The 12,617-nt window shown below is 39.4% G+C and overlaps 1 pseudogene; it reads right to left on the bottom strand.

Annotated features, from left to right (window-relative positions):
* The window catches only part of LOC102841394, a 42,853-nt pseudogene extending 31,183 nt beyond the window's left edge, over nt 1-11,670 (bottom strand).
* Between the last annotated feature and the right edge of the window lie 947 nt (nt 11,671-12,617).

Below are 12,617 nucleotides of genomic sequence, written 5' to 3'. Positions count from 1 at the left end.
TGGTGTGGCACTGTAGGATAAATACTGGATTTTTAATTGCAAAGTTGGTGGTTCAAACCCTCCAGCTGCTCCTTGGAAACCCTATCCAGGGTTGCAATGAGTCAGAATTTACTCAATGACACTTAAATAACAGCAATCTATTTCACGTATTCATGTTTTAGATACAACAACCAGAAACCACAAACCTAAACACTAAGTGATAAAAGACTCATTATTTCTAAGTGGGACACTACTCTAGTGAGATATATTAGAATCAACCTCTCTATGATCAAGAAAGGAAAGTGCCTTCTTGGCATCAGGAAACCAACCACCAAGGACCAAGAAAAAGTAACAATCAGTTGCTCCAAATCCCAGGTTCCCCAGCTCTGGATAGAGGGAAGGTGCAGGTGCAGTCTGAAAAAGGAGACCCACTCACTGGGGACTGGTGAGGAGACATTCAGCCTTGCAACATCTCATTTTGCTCTCCAGCTTGAGTGGCTTCCCTTTCAACAGAACACCTGCTTTGCTCCAGGCCAGATGGCAAGTTCTCCAAGTCAGCATCCTGTAGTCAATTGTCTAAGCACCAGGGACTTTAGGTTCGGGAAGGAAGTTCATTTCTTTCTTCATTAAAATTTCGTATTATTTCTACTGGATGATATCCCAGCTATTAACTCTAGCTTAAAGAAGCTACATGTTGAAAGATGTCTGGAAAATATGAAGAAGATTTGAGAGTTGGGGAGAATTTAGATTAGGCAGATAAGACCAGTTTCCCATTTTATGACCCTCAGAAAACTTAGAAACTCACTTTGGAAGCCCCACCTAATCCACATAACAACAAATGTTTTAAAATGCAACCACTCCCGATATTAAATGTAATTTACATAGAACTATGAAAGAGATAGACTCCTGGTGTGGCACTGTAAGATAAGCACTGGATTGCTAGCATCAAGGTCATGAGTTCAAATGCACCAACCAGTCCTTGGAAACCCTATACAGACAGGGTCACTAAGAATCAGTAGGAGATCAGTAAAAATTAAGAAAAATCTATATAAGATTACTCATCAGAATAGGCTCAAACATATCAATGTAAGTGAGGATGACACAGGGTCAGACAATATTTCCTTATCGTAAGTCAGAATCAACTTGACAGCAACTAACAGCAACAAAGTTGTCTATTGACTCAATGGTAGAATTCTCCTCGTCTATGCGTGAGACAAGGAGCTCTGGTAGCGTAGTGGTTACGAATCGGGCTGCGAACCTTAAGGCCAGCAGTTCGAAACTACCAGCTGCTCCGCGGGAGAAAGATGAGGCTTTCTGCTCCCGTAAAGATTTACAGCCTCGGAAACCCTGTACAGGGTCGCTATGGGTCGGAACCGACTCCACGGCACTTAGCAACAACAACAACAATAATGCGTGAGACCTCGATTTGATTTCTTGCCAAAGCATAGCAACTAGCCATCAGTCATGGGAAGCTTGCATGTTTCTATGATCCTGAGCTAGTTTCAGAAGAATTTTACACTAAGAAGAAAGGCCTAGTAATTTACTTCTGAAAATCAGCCAATGATAATACTTTGGATCACAAGGTTCAAATCTGGGGGTCAACTTGATAGCAACTGACAACAACAATTGCATCTTATGAGTATATGAGATTTATACATTTGTATTTTGAAATTTTGCATTTGTATTTTGCAGACAGTAATATTTTTCTGGACATGTTGTTTGTGGTATTTTCAATCACCTCATATGCATGCAAGAGTTGGACAATGAGGAAAGAAGATCAAATAATTGCTATCTTTGAATTATGGTGCTGGCAAACAATATAAATATATAATAGACTCTCAGTAGAATGAACAAATCTATGCTGAACATACAGTCAGACTACTCCTTAGTGGAGAGAATGGTGAGACTTCATTTCAGGTACTTTGGGCACATTATGAGGAGAAACCAATCCCTAAAGTTGGACATAATGCTTAGTCAGTGAAAAAGAAGAAGGCGCCATTGCTGCAATAATGGTTTCAAATAGGAACAATTGTGAGGATGGTACAGGACCGGGCAGTGTTTCCTTCTGTTTGTACATAGGGGCGTTATGAGTTGGAATCAAGTGGATATCACCTAACAACAGAAGTCTTTGTTGTGTTGTTGTTAGGTGTTGTTGAGACAGTTCTGACCCAGTGTACAACAGAACGGAACACTGCCCAAATCTGTACCATCCTCACAATTGTTGCTACAATTGAGTCCATTGTTGCTGCCACTGTACCAAATCATTTCATTAGGGGTCTCTCTCTTTTCGCTGTCCCTCCACTTTACCAAGCATGATGTCCTTCTCCAGGGACTGGTCCCTCCTGACAATATGTCCAAAGTTTGAGAGACCAAGTCTGGCCATCTTGGAGCATTCTGGTTGTATTTCTTCCAACACAGATTTGTTGTAGTTCATGGTACCTTAATATTCTTTTCCAACACCATAAACTCAAATGTATCGATTCTTCTATGGTCTTCCTTATTCATTGTCCAACTTTCACATGCATATGATGCTATTGAAAATAGGCTGGCTTGGGTCAGGAGCAATTCAATTGACATTTTAGCTTTTGAATACTTTAAAGAGGTCTTGTGTAGCTGATTTGCCCAATGCAATACATCCTTTGGTTTCTTCATTGTTGCTTCTATGAGCTTTGGTGGTTGATGCAAGCAAAAGAAAATCTTTGACAACTTTAATCTTTTCTACATTTATTATGATATTATTTGCTGCTCCAGTGGTGAGGATGTTTGTTTTATTTACATTGAGGTGCAACTCATACCAAAGCTGGGGTCTTTAATCTTCAATAAGTATTTAAAACACTCTTCCTTTTCTGGAAGCAAGTTTGTATCATCTGCATAGCACAGGTTAATGAGTCTTCCTCCAATTCTGATTCCACATTCTTCTTCATATAATCCAGCTTCTCAGATTATTTGTTCAGCATAAAGATTGCACAAGTATGGTGAGAGACTACAACCTTCATGCACAGCTTTCCTGATTCCCAACCATTCAGTGTCCCCTTGCACTGTTCAAATGACTGCCTCTTGGTTCTTGGTACAGGTTCCTCACGATCACAATTAAGTGTTATGGAATACTTATTCTCTGTAGTATTTCTCATAGCTTGTCATGATCCACACAGTTGAAAGCCTTTGCATATTCAATAAAGCACAGGTAAACATCTTCCTGGCATTCTCTGCTTTCAGCCAAGATCCATCTGACATCAGCAATAAAATCTCTCATTCCATTTCCCCATCAAAATCCAGCCTGAACGCAAGCGGCTCCCTGTCAATGTACTGTTACAACTATTCTTAAATTCTTTAGCAAAAATTTACTTGCATGTGATATTAATTATATTGTACAATGATTTTCACATTCCACTGGGTCACCAATGGGCACAAATATGGATCATTTCCAATGAGTTGGCCAGATCTTCCAAATTTCTTGGCATAGATGAGTGAGTGCCTCCAATGTTACATCACTGATTGTTGAAATATTTCAATTTGTATTTCATCAGTTCCTGCAGCCTTGCTTTTGCCAATGCCTTCAATGCACTTTGAACTTCTTCTTTCAGTACCATTGGCTCTTGATCAGATGCTACCTCTTGAAATGTTTGAATAGCAACCATTTATTTTTTGTCTGGGTATTCTTTCCATCTTCTTTTGATGATTTCTGCATCATTCAATATTTTGTCCAAAGGAGCCTTCAGTATTGAAAATCAGTGCTTGAATGTTTCCTAAAATCTTTCAGCTTGAAAAATGCTGAACATGTTTTTACCTTTTGATTTTCCTTATGAAAAGTACTGGGAACTTCACATTGTACCCACCCTGACTAAGAGGTGAACAGCCCTGGTTGAAGAAAAATAGAGTGAGAACAGAAAGTAGTGGTAATGGAGAGAACTGAGGAGTGATAGCAATCAAGTCTGACACTAGCCAGTTTATGAACTCCATGGAAGAAGAGCTCTGGGTAGGTCCAATATTCAGTTGAGTCCTCAGTATATTACAGCTATGCAGGACTAGAGGACAAAATTTTCCATGAGAAGAAAAAAAGATGTCAGACATGCTCTCTCCCATGGTACATTCTCTCCCTTTTAAACATCTTATCATTACATTTGGAGTCCTAGTGTGGTGTTGTGGAGTGCAAAGTCATTTTTAACTTTAAGATCAGCAGTCAAGATCACCAGCTGCTCCTTGGAAACTCTATACAGGGTTGCTATGAGTCAGAAGCAACTCTACAACACTTATCAAAAACAACAACATCATTACATTTACCTACACAATTGGGATAACAGAAAGGCCTAGATCTCCTGCCACCAAGGAGAGTTTTTCAACCCTTGGAAAACCTAACAAGTTCAGGATGCGACTAAATCAAGAAGTAAATGTAACCCAGCTGTCCTTCACTAGTCTGTGACAAGGAAATAAGGTTGCATTTCTTGTTTATTCCCAAGTCACTATTGCATGAGTTCCCATTAGCCCAATATTTGGAATCTAGACCTAGATCTCCTTAATGATTTTTAAGAATGTTCCTTAATTTTGCCCTAACAAAAGTCTCATTTCTTCTATCTATTCTCCTTGTCTTCCTGCCACACTGCTGCCTTTCTAACCACACTCATGAGAGGATTCTCTACTGGTACCTGTTGCTAATCGTTCCATGCTGTGGTGCTATATAGTATAAGCCCAGGACTACAAAGTCTCTTTGAACCTCAGAATCGGTGGTTCAAACTCACCAGTTGCCCTTTGGAAACCTTATACTGGGTCGCTAGTAGTCGGAACCGATTCCAACAAGCCTTGGGAAAGAACAGTGCTCTCTCTCTTGTTAATCCTCCTGAAACCTGGACCAGGATTCCCTCAGCCCCAGAGATCCGCTTGTAACATTTAATAAAACTTGATTGAAGACTAGGGGAAACAGAAGTATAACAGAGAACAACTTACATTTCTTGCTAGATTTAACTATGTCAAAAGACCATGCACCTAAATGCAACCCTAATGACCCTTTCTGGGATAGCTCCCTGTCCTGACTCCACAAACACCACTCTTTATGCCTCAGAGGTAGGGTCCAACCAGTCACTGGCACTAGGAGGAAAATCCTCTTATTCCCCCCAATCCAAAGTTTTCTCATTTTTACTCTAGAAGTAACATTTTCTAGGATGATCTGCCATTCCCTTTAGGGTGTAGAATGTGTAACTACCCAAGCAGTTGGCCTGAAAATAAAGATTATGTGGGAAACTCTACAAGAATCTACAAGACAGAATATATGCTTCAAAGTGTGGTTTAAGCAGATTGCTTGGTTTGGTTGATGTCATATATGAGACACCAGCAATCCAACCCAGCATCTTATGCCAGTTTTCTCAGTCTTTTTAGCATAGTGTTTCCTCTATGATGTAAGAATTATTTATGCATCATATTTGCCATAATAGTGGTGGTGGTGGTGGTTGTGCTATTACTTCCACTTTACTTCAGGCAAATGTTTAAAATGCATAAACAATGAGATACAAATTCTCCCCCTGCCCTCTTTCTTATATACACATACATGTTCACACAAAACTCCTCCTCTCCAAATAAATTCTAATTCCAAGTATTTGTTGTTTTTAGTTTCTGTCATGTCACCGGGACTCATAGTGACCTTACGTATAAAACATTGCCCGACCTTGCACCATTCTTACTATCATTGGTATATTTGAGTTCACTGTTGCAGCCACCAGGTCAACCCATTTCATGCAGTGTTTCTTTCCATTTTCACAAACCCTTGACTTCACTAAACATGATATTCTTTTCTAGTGATTGGTCTTTTCTGATGGCATTTCCAAAGTAAGCAAAACAAAGTTTTACCATCTTCCTTTGTAAGATGCATTCTATGGTACTTCCTCCAATACTGAGTTTTTCATTCTGGCAGACCGTAGTATATTCAGTATTGGCAGAGCTATGGTGTTGTTTTTAGGTGCCATCAAGTCAGTTAAAACTCACAACAATTCCATGTACAACAGAAGAAAACATTGGCTAGCCCTGTGCCATCTTTACGGTAATGGTGGTGGCAGCTGTGTGTTGCTGAGTTGGTTTTGACATATAGCACCCTATAGAGAGTTTCCAAGGCTGTAAATCTTTGCAGGAGCAGAAAGCCTCATCTTTCTTCCATGGAGCACTAATAGATTTGAACTATTGACCTTGAGGTTAGCAGCCCAGAATGATAATCCAGTATACTACCAGAGTTTGTTTAAGTACTGTATGCCATCACTGTATCAATCCATCTTGTTGGAGATATTCCTCTTTGTTGCTCATGCCCTACTTTACCAAGCATGATGTCCTTCTCCAAGCATTGATACCTCCTGCTATCCTTGCTTTTATGGACATATTACATTTTAAGGACAAATCTGCTCTGCAGGACTATTTAAAGTATTAAAACATCAAAGATGTTACTTTGATGACTAAGGTAGAGTGTTCAAATGTATTAGACATGCATCTCATGTAGCATTTAATGTACAGATAGTTATAAAACAGCAATAGTATGACTTGACCAGTTTGAAGGATAGAATGAAACCAAGATCCTATTCCATCAAGTAACAAGAAAATATATATATATATATATACATGTATCTAAGAAAGCCAAGGTATTTTCAATCACCTGATATGCATATGAAAACTTGTTGTTGTTGTTGGCAGGTGCCATCGAGTCGGAACCGACTAATAGTGACCCCATGCACAGCAGAATGAAACAATGTCCGATCCTGGGCCAACCTCACTACCGCTGCCACACTTGAATCCATCAATGATGCCACCTGGCTGATCCATCTCGTTGGGGGTCTTCCTCTTTTTCTCTGACCCTCCACCTTAACCAGCATGACATCCTTCTCCAATGATTTTTTCCTCCGGACAATATGTCCAAAGTAGGAGAGACGAAGCTTAGCCATCCTGGCCTCCAAGGAGCACTCTGGCTGCACTTCTTCCAAAACAAATCTATTGGTTCTTTTGGCAGTCCATGGCACTTTCAGTATTCTCCTCCAACACCACAACTCAAAGGCATCAATTCTTCTACGATCCTCCTTATTCACTGTCCAGCTTTCACATCCATATGAGGCTATTGAAAACACAATGGTCTGGGTCAGGCGCACCCTAGTCCTCAAGCTGACATCTCTGCTCTTCAACACTTTAAAAAGTTCCTGTGCAGCAGATTTGCCCAGTGCAATACGTCGTCTGATCTCTTGACTGCTACTTCCGCGAGTGTTGATAGTTGATCCAAGAAGAATGAAGTCCTTGACAACTTCAATCTTTTCTCCATTGATAAGAATGTTGTTTATTGGTCCAGTGGTGAGGATTTTTGTTTTCTTGACATTGAGATGCAATCCATATCGAAGGCTGTGCTCTTTAATCTTCATAAGTAAATGTTTCAAGTCCTCTTCACTTTCAGCAAGCAAGGTTGTATTATCTGCATATCGCAGGTAGTTAATGAGTCTTCCTCCAATCCTGATGCCATGTTTTTCTTCATAGAACCCAGCTTCTCGTATTATTTGCTCAGCATACAGGTTGAATAAGTATGGTGAAAGAATACAACCCTGTCTCACACCTTTCCCAATTTTAAAACTTTCAGTGTTCCCATGTTCTGTTCAAACAACTGCTTCTTGGTCTAGGTACAGATTTCTTAGAAGTACAATTAAGTGTTCTGGAATACTCATACTTCTTAATGTTGTCCATATGAAAACTAGACAATGAAAAACGAAGACTGAAGAAGAGCTGATCTATTTGAATTATGGTGTTGTCAAAGAATATTGAATACCGTGGACTGCCAGAAGAACAAGCAAATTTGTCTTGGAAGAGTACAGCCAGAATACTCCTTATAAGCAAGTTATAGGAATAAATATATCAAAAATGAAAACAACAACAAAAATCCTCTGCTATCTTGTCATTGCTGACTCATAGTGACCCTAAGTATGCCTTCTGAGGTTGCAAGTCTATATGGCAGCAAAAAACCCTCCTCTGTTTCCAGCGGCACATTTAGTGGATTTGAACTGCTGATCTTGCAGTTAGCAGCCCAATGCTACCCACAATACCACCAGCAGCACACAGATATAGGTATTGGTAACTTGCTCGATGGTACTTAACAACAACATCAATAAGTATAGGTGTTGTTGTTGTTAAGTGCCATTGAGTTGGTTGCAACCCCAAGCAACCCTGTATAGGGTTTCTGAGGAGCTGCTGGTGAGTTTAAACTGCCAACCTTGTGGTTCCGAGCGATTTTGCAATCTAGAGCATTAACCCATAGCACCACACCAAGACTCCAGGCATAGGTGTATGCACTGGTATAAGGAGAATTTAAGGAAAAATATATCTAATTTTACAGAGACAAGAGTCTACCAATTAATAATCACTTAGAAAAACGCTGAACATATGAAGCCTTGACTTTGGGGTTGGTTGTTTGAAAAGATTCCGTTGTTTTTTGTTTGTTTATTTATTTTCTTCTCCAATCAGGGAAAAGTAATTTGCCTTACATTTTCCTAAGTAAAATACCTAACTCCAGTGACTTTGACCAAATTGAAAAGTCAGGCTACTTTAAAAATAAAGAACAACATCTACTCTAAAAGACATAACATGATTGTTAAAATGTTTAGATGGCATATTTCTAACTTCGAAGTTAAAAGCATCACAATATCAGTTCTCCACTGGAAACTTCATTGGTGAGAAGTAGATCTCTTAGTCCAGTTCTGCTCTAGATCTTTGGGGAAATTTGTTGCTGTCATTTTTCTACACCTCTTCTTAGTAAGAATGGTAGTGCCCAGAGGGCTAAAATAAAGAGTAAATGTAGGGGAAAAAAGGGGGGCCAAGGAGAGATAGTCTAGAGTGGCAAAAGAAACCACCTCAGTCACATGCCAGACCTAGTATTTGGAGGGATACACAACCCCAAGGCAATGGCTTCTCCCAAAGCTATTGCCCACAAAAGAAACCAACATAGTAGAGGCATAGAATTATCTCAGAACAAATTTCTAACTAGCTATGTAGACACTATATCTAGAAAGCATGTAGTGTACCTACATTGTGGAACATGTACCAATGACTGGAAAGTGGATGGTGATTTCAGATACTGACCAAATGTCTTCCTTCAGAGGTTGGTAGCATTAAAATGTCATAGGGAATCAAAAGACATGCAACAACTAGTCTTTGCTTGCAGTATCATCTACATTCTGCTTTAAATCGATTTTGTATATATTGAAGGAAGCCACAGTCATATAATCAATTTGAATCCAATAATATACTTAACGCCCTCATCACCAACCCCTTTGTTGCACAAAACATGGACAAGTATGGTTAGATATGTTTTTGTTACCTTTTATCTGTTTGTGCAATAGTGTTGTTAATACCACCATATAATTTTCATTACTTGGTGTTTCTATTATATATTATCTTGCTTGTATATTTGATTAGTGTTCTGGGGATAAAACCAAAAAAAGAAAAAAGAAACAATGCCAAATCTACATTCAAGGTAGTGATTCTTTGGGTGTCTACAGTAACATCCTGAAAGGCATGCCCTGAATAAGTTGTAAGTAAGGCTATCTTTGCAACTACAATTCTCTGCAGGAATAGTCAGTAGCTAATGGCTAACGGAGATACTCTTTAAGACCTCTCCCTAAGGTCATACCTTTCCAGAGGACTTCAAAGTTGTAGTTGTGAATGGAAAACCACCATGCAAACACCTCACCAAAAGCATAAACTATACTTCTAGGTTTTAGTTTTGTCTAATAAGGTCAGCAGTTCGAAACTACCAGCTGTTCCACGGAAGAAAGATGATGCATTCTGCTCCCGTAAAGATTTACAGCCTCAGAAACCCTGTACTGGGTCGCTATGAGTCGGAACCGACTCCAAGGCACAAAACCACCACCTGGTTTATAATTTAGGTTTAACAACTCACCTTGAGTAAAAGTTCTAACTTTCTCTTTCCTTTCCCCTCTTTCTTCCTCTTCCTCTCACCCCCTTCTTGTACAACAGTTTGGCAAGTGGTCCCCATCTAGCTCCTCAGCCTTCTTAGTATAAAACTAAAAGACCTGAGTTCTTGAGGCTTTTGTCCTCTACAACATTGAGGATATCAGAGATCCAATCAGAACATTTGACTCAAGTCCTAATCAAAAGGCAATATTTACGTTTTCACTTTTCTCTTGCTCAATTTTATCTATCATTTTGTGCATCTTGTGCACTTGTTAGAGTGCATAGAGATGATGTTGTTGCTGTTAAGTGCCGTCAAGTCAGTTCCAACTCATAGCAACCCTGTATAGAACAGCTGGTGAGTCTGAACCACCCAACTTGTGGTCCAGTGCTTATCCCACAGCACCACACTGCCATCTCTACCAGTCTTCCTAACATAAGATTTGCATCACCCCCTAACGCTAAAGGGTAGACATTGCTCAGTGCAGTAGCATCCCTATATCCAACAGTCCATATGCCTGCTAGCATCGGTCAAGCATGTCCTTGAAGTTATATTGTCACCTCACTGATGGTGGCATTAAGTCTTGAAAGGAAATGTTTCTGACAGTCACTCTACTTGTTTACCCATCACACTAAGAGAAAAACTGTCTTTGAAATGGAGGAACCCAGAGAAATGAGCCTGTTACAAATACTAAACATATGCCCATCATCCAACACTCAGACCTGAGCACCTTGACTAGACTGTGAATTCTGAGTTCGCTTGCCATTGCACATTGCTAATACTAATTGATGCTACACAATGAGACTTATTATAACAGCCTCTTGAGTTTTTCTCTAGTCATTTTGAATAATATGTTCTCAACCTGGCCCAGAATCTAATCTCAGTATAACTGAATCTGAACTGAAGCTTCTATTTCTGAAACATTCTGTAAATGTTCTGGAACAAACATTTCTTGCCATGGATTCATCTTGTAGATTTCTCTGCTGTATACTAGGATTAGCATTTACATTAACAACTCTTTTCATTGATGTAAGACAGCGATGATGTAGAAGTTGTCTGGCAGGTAATAGTTTGAGATATTAATCTAGTTGTCCTTGTGCACTTCCTCCTCCATTCTTTCACAGGTTCTTAGAAGGCTGTATCCCTCCTCTACAAGAGCCAAAACAAATATTCAAAGAAACTGCTGACCTATGTGCAACATAAGGAGTCTAATTCTTGCTGGTAAAGCTAGTTTTCCTGTCCTGGGAACTAGATAAAACTGGGAAATGGGAGCAGTGAGTCAGAGTGGTGACTCAAAGAGGAAATGAGAAAACAGGAAGAAAGAGGTCTCCTCAAAGTTGGGTGAAAAAGAGGAGACTCTTCCATGAAAAGTCTTGTGGAATAGAGTATAAGCTCTTCTCCAACGAAAACCCTCACTAATTCACCACCTGTGGACAAGCCATTGCACAGAGGTCCTGGACACAAGTATGCCTCAATATAGACAGTGAAAGACTTCAATGGCCTGTGTAGAGATGGAGGACTGAGGATACAAACTTCACCCCAACAACAAATATGAACTAGAAAAGCAGACTGTGAAGCTTAAATTTTCAGTGGACTGTGATCTATTTTAACCCTGAGGTGACAGCTATGTAATTAGATTTCTGGTTCTCAGCTATGTAATTAGATTTTTGCTCCATGATTATTAAACTTGTGGACTCTGGATCATTCAGTTCACATGCATCTCCATTACTCATGTCCTCACCCTGGGGCATAAAGCATGGCAAACTCTCGCTCATCACTCTACAGTCAGGCTTCCAACCATACAAAATGAAAACCCCACTGCCATCAACTTGATTATGACTCATAGTGAGCCCACAATTACCTCAGCATTTCTGTGACCATAAACCTTTACAGGAGCAGGCAGCCTCATCTTTCTCCCATGGGGCAGCTGGTAGGTTTAAACAATCAAACTTGCAGTTAGTAACCCAATGCATAATCCAGAACACCACCAGAGCCCCTTGCATAAAATGAAAAGGACACTGCAAATAACTGTAATTGTCTAATATTGGTACTTTTTAATGGTCTTAGGTATGTTTTGTAGGTAATAGAGAAGTGAGCAATTTGTACTGCTGTAATTCATGTATCTAATACATTTAAGTCAAGCAGTTGTCTCATGGTTATGACAAAAAAAAAAAAAAAGTTTCATTTAAAACAAATCATCAAAATTCCAAAATAGACTACAAAAGCAAATGACACTTTGCTTTTCTATTTATACTAACCACAGGAATGAGAAATGAGATATTCTATTAAAGTTTTTGAGCTATATCCATATAAAGTCATGAACATGCAAACACTATGCAAAATCCAGAGAAAATGCAAATCTGTATCATTTGTTGCCAATTGAAAAAAATATGAGCCCAAATAAGGTTTTATGTTATTCTGATCTTTCCTGGTGGGGGAAAAAAACAGTTGAAATTACAGGGGAAATGACTGAAGTTACCTTTCATGAATTTCTGTGCCTCTGGACAAGTCTTATAAACTCATAAATCACAACTGTGTTCTCTATAACCAGCATTGAGCATTTCCTATGGAGGACTAGCCCAATTGCTGCCTACTTACCAACCAACATTCATTTATACACATGTTCCCAAGACTCACAGACATAGAATCACCTGGACCAGATTTCAAAAAGCCCTGAAACCTCTTGGTATGCTCCAGCTTTCATTTAGACTTACTCTTCCTT

Source organism: Chrysochloris asiatica, unplaced genomic scaffold (assembly GCF_000296735.1).
Source record: "Chrysochloris asiatica unplaced genomic scaffold, ChrAsi1.0 scaffold00145, whole genome shotgun sequence".
NCBI lineage: Eukaryota > Metazoa > Chordata > Mammalia > Afrosoricida > Chrysochloridae > Chrysochloris > Chrysochloris asiatica.
This window is presented reverse-complemented; position numbering and strand designations above follow the sequence as displayed.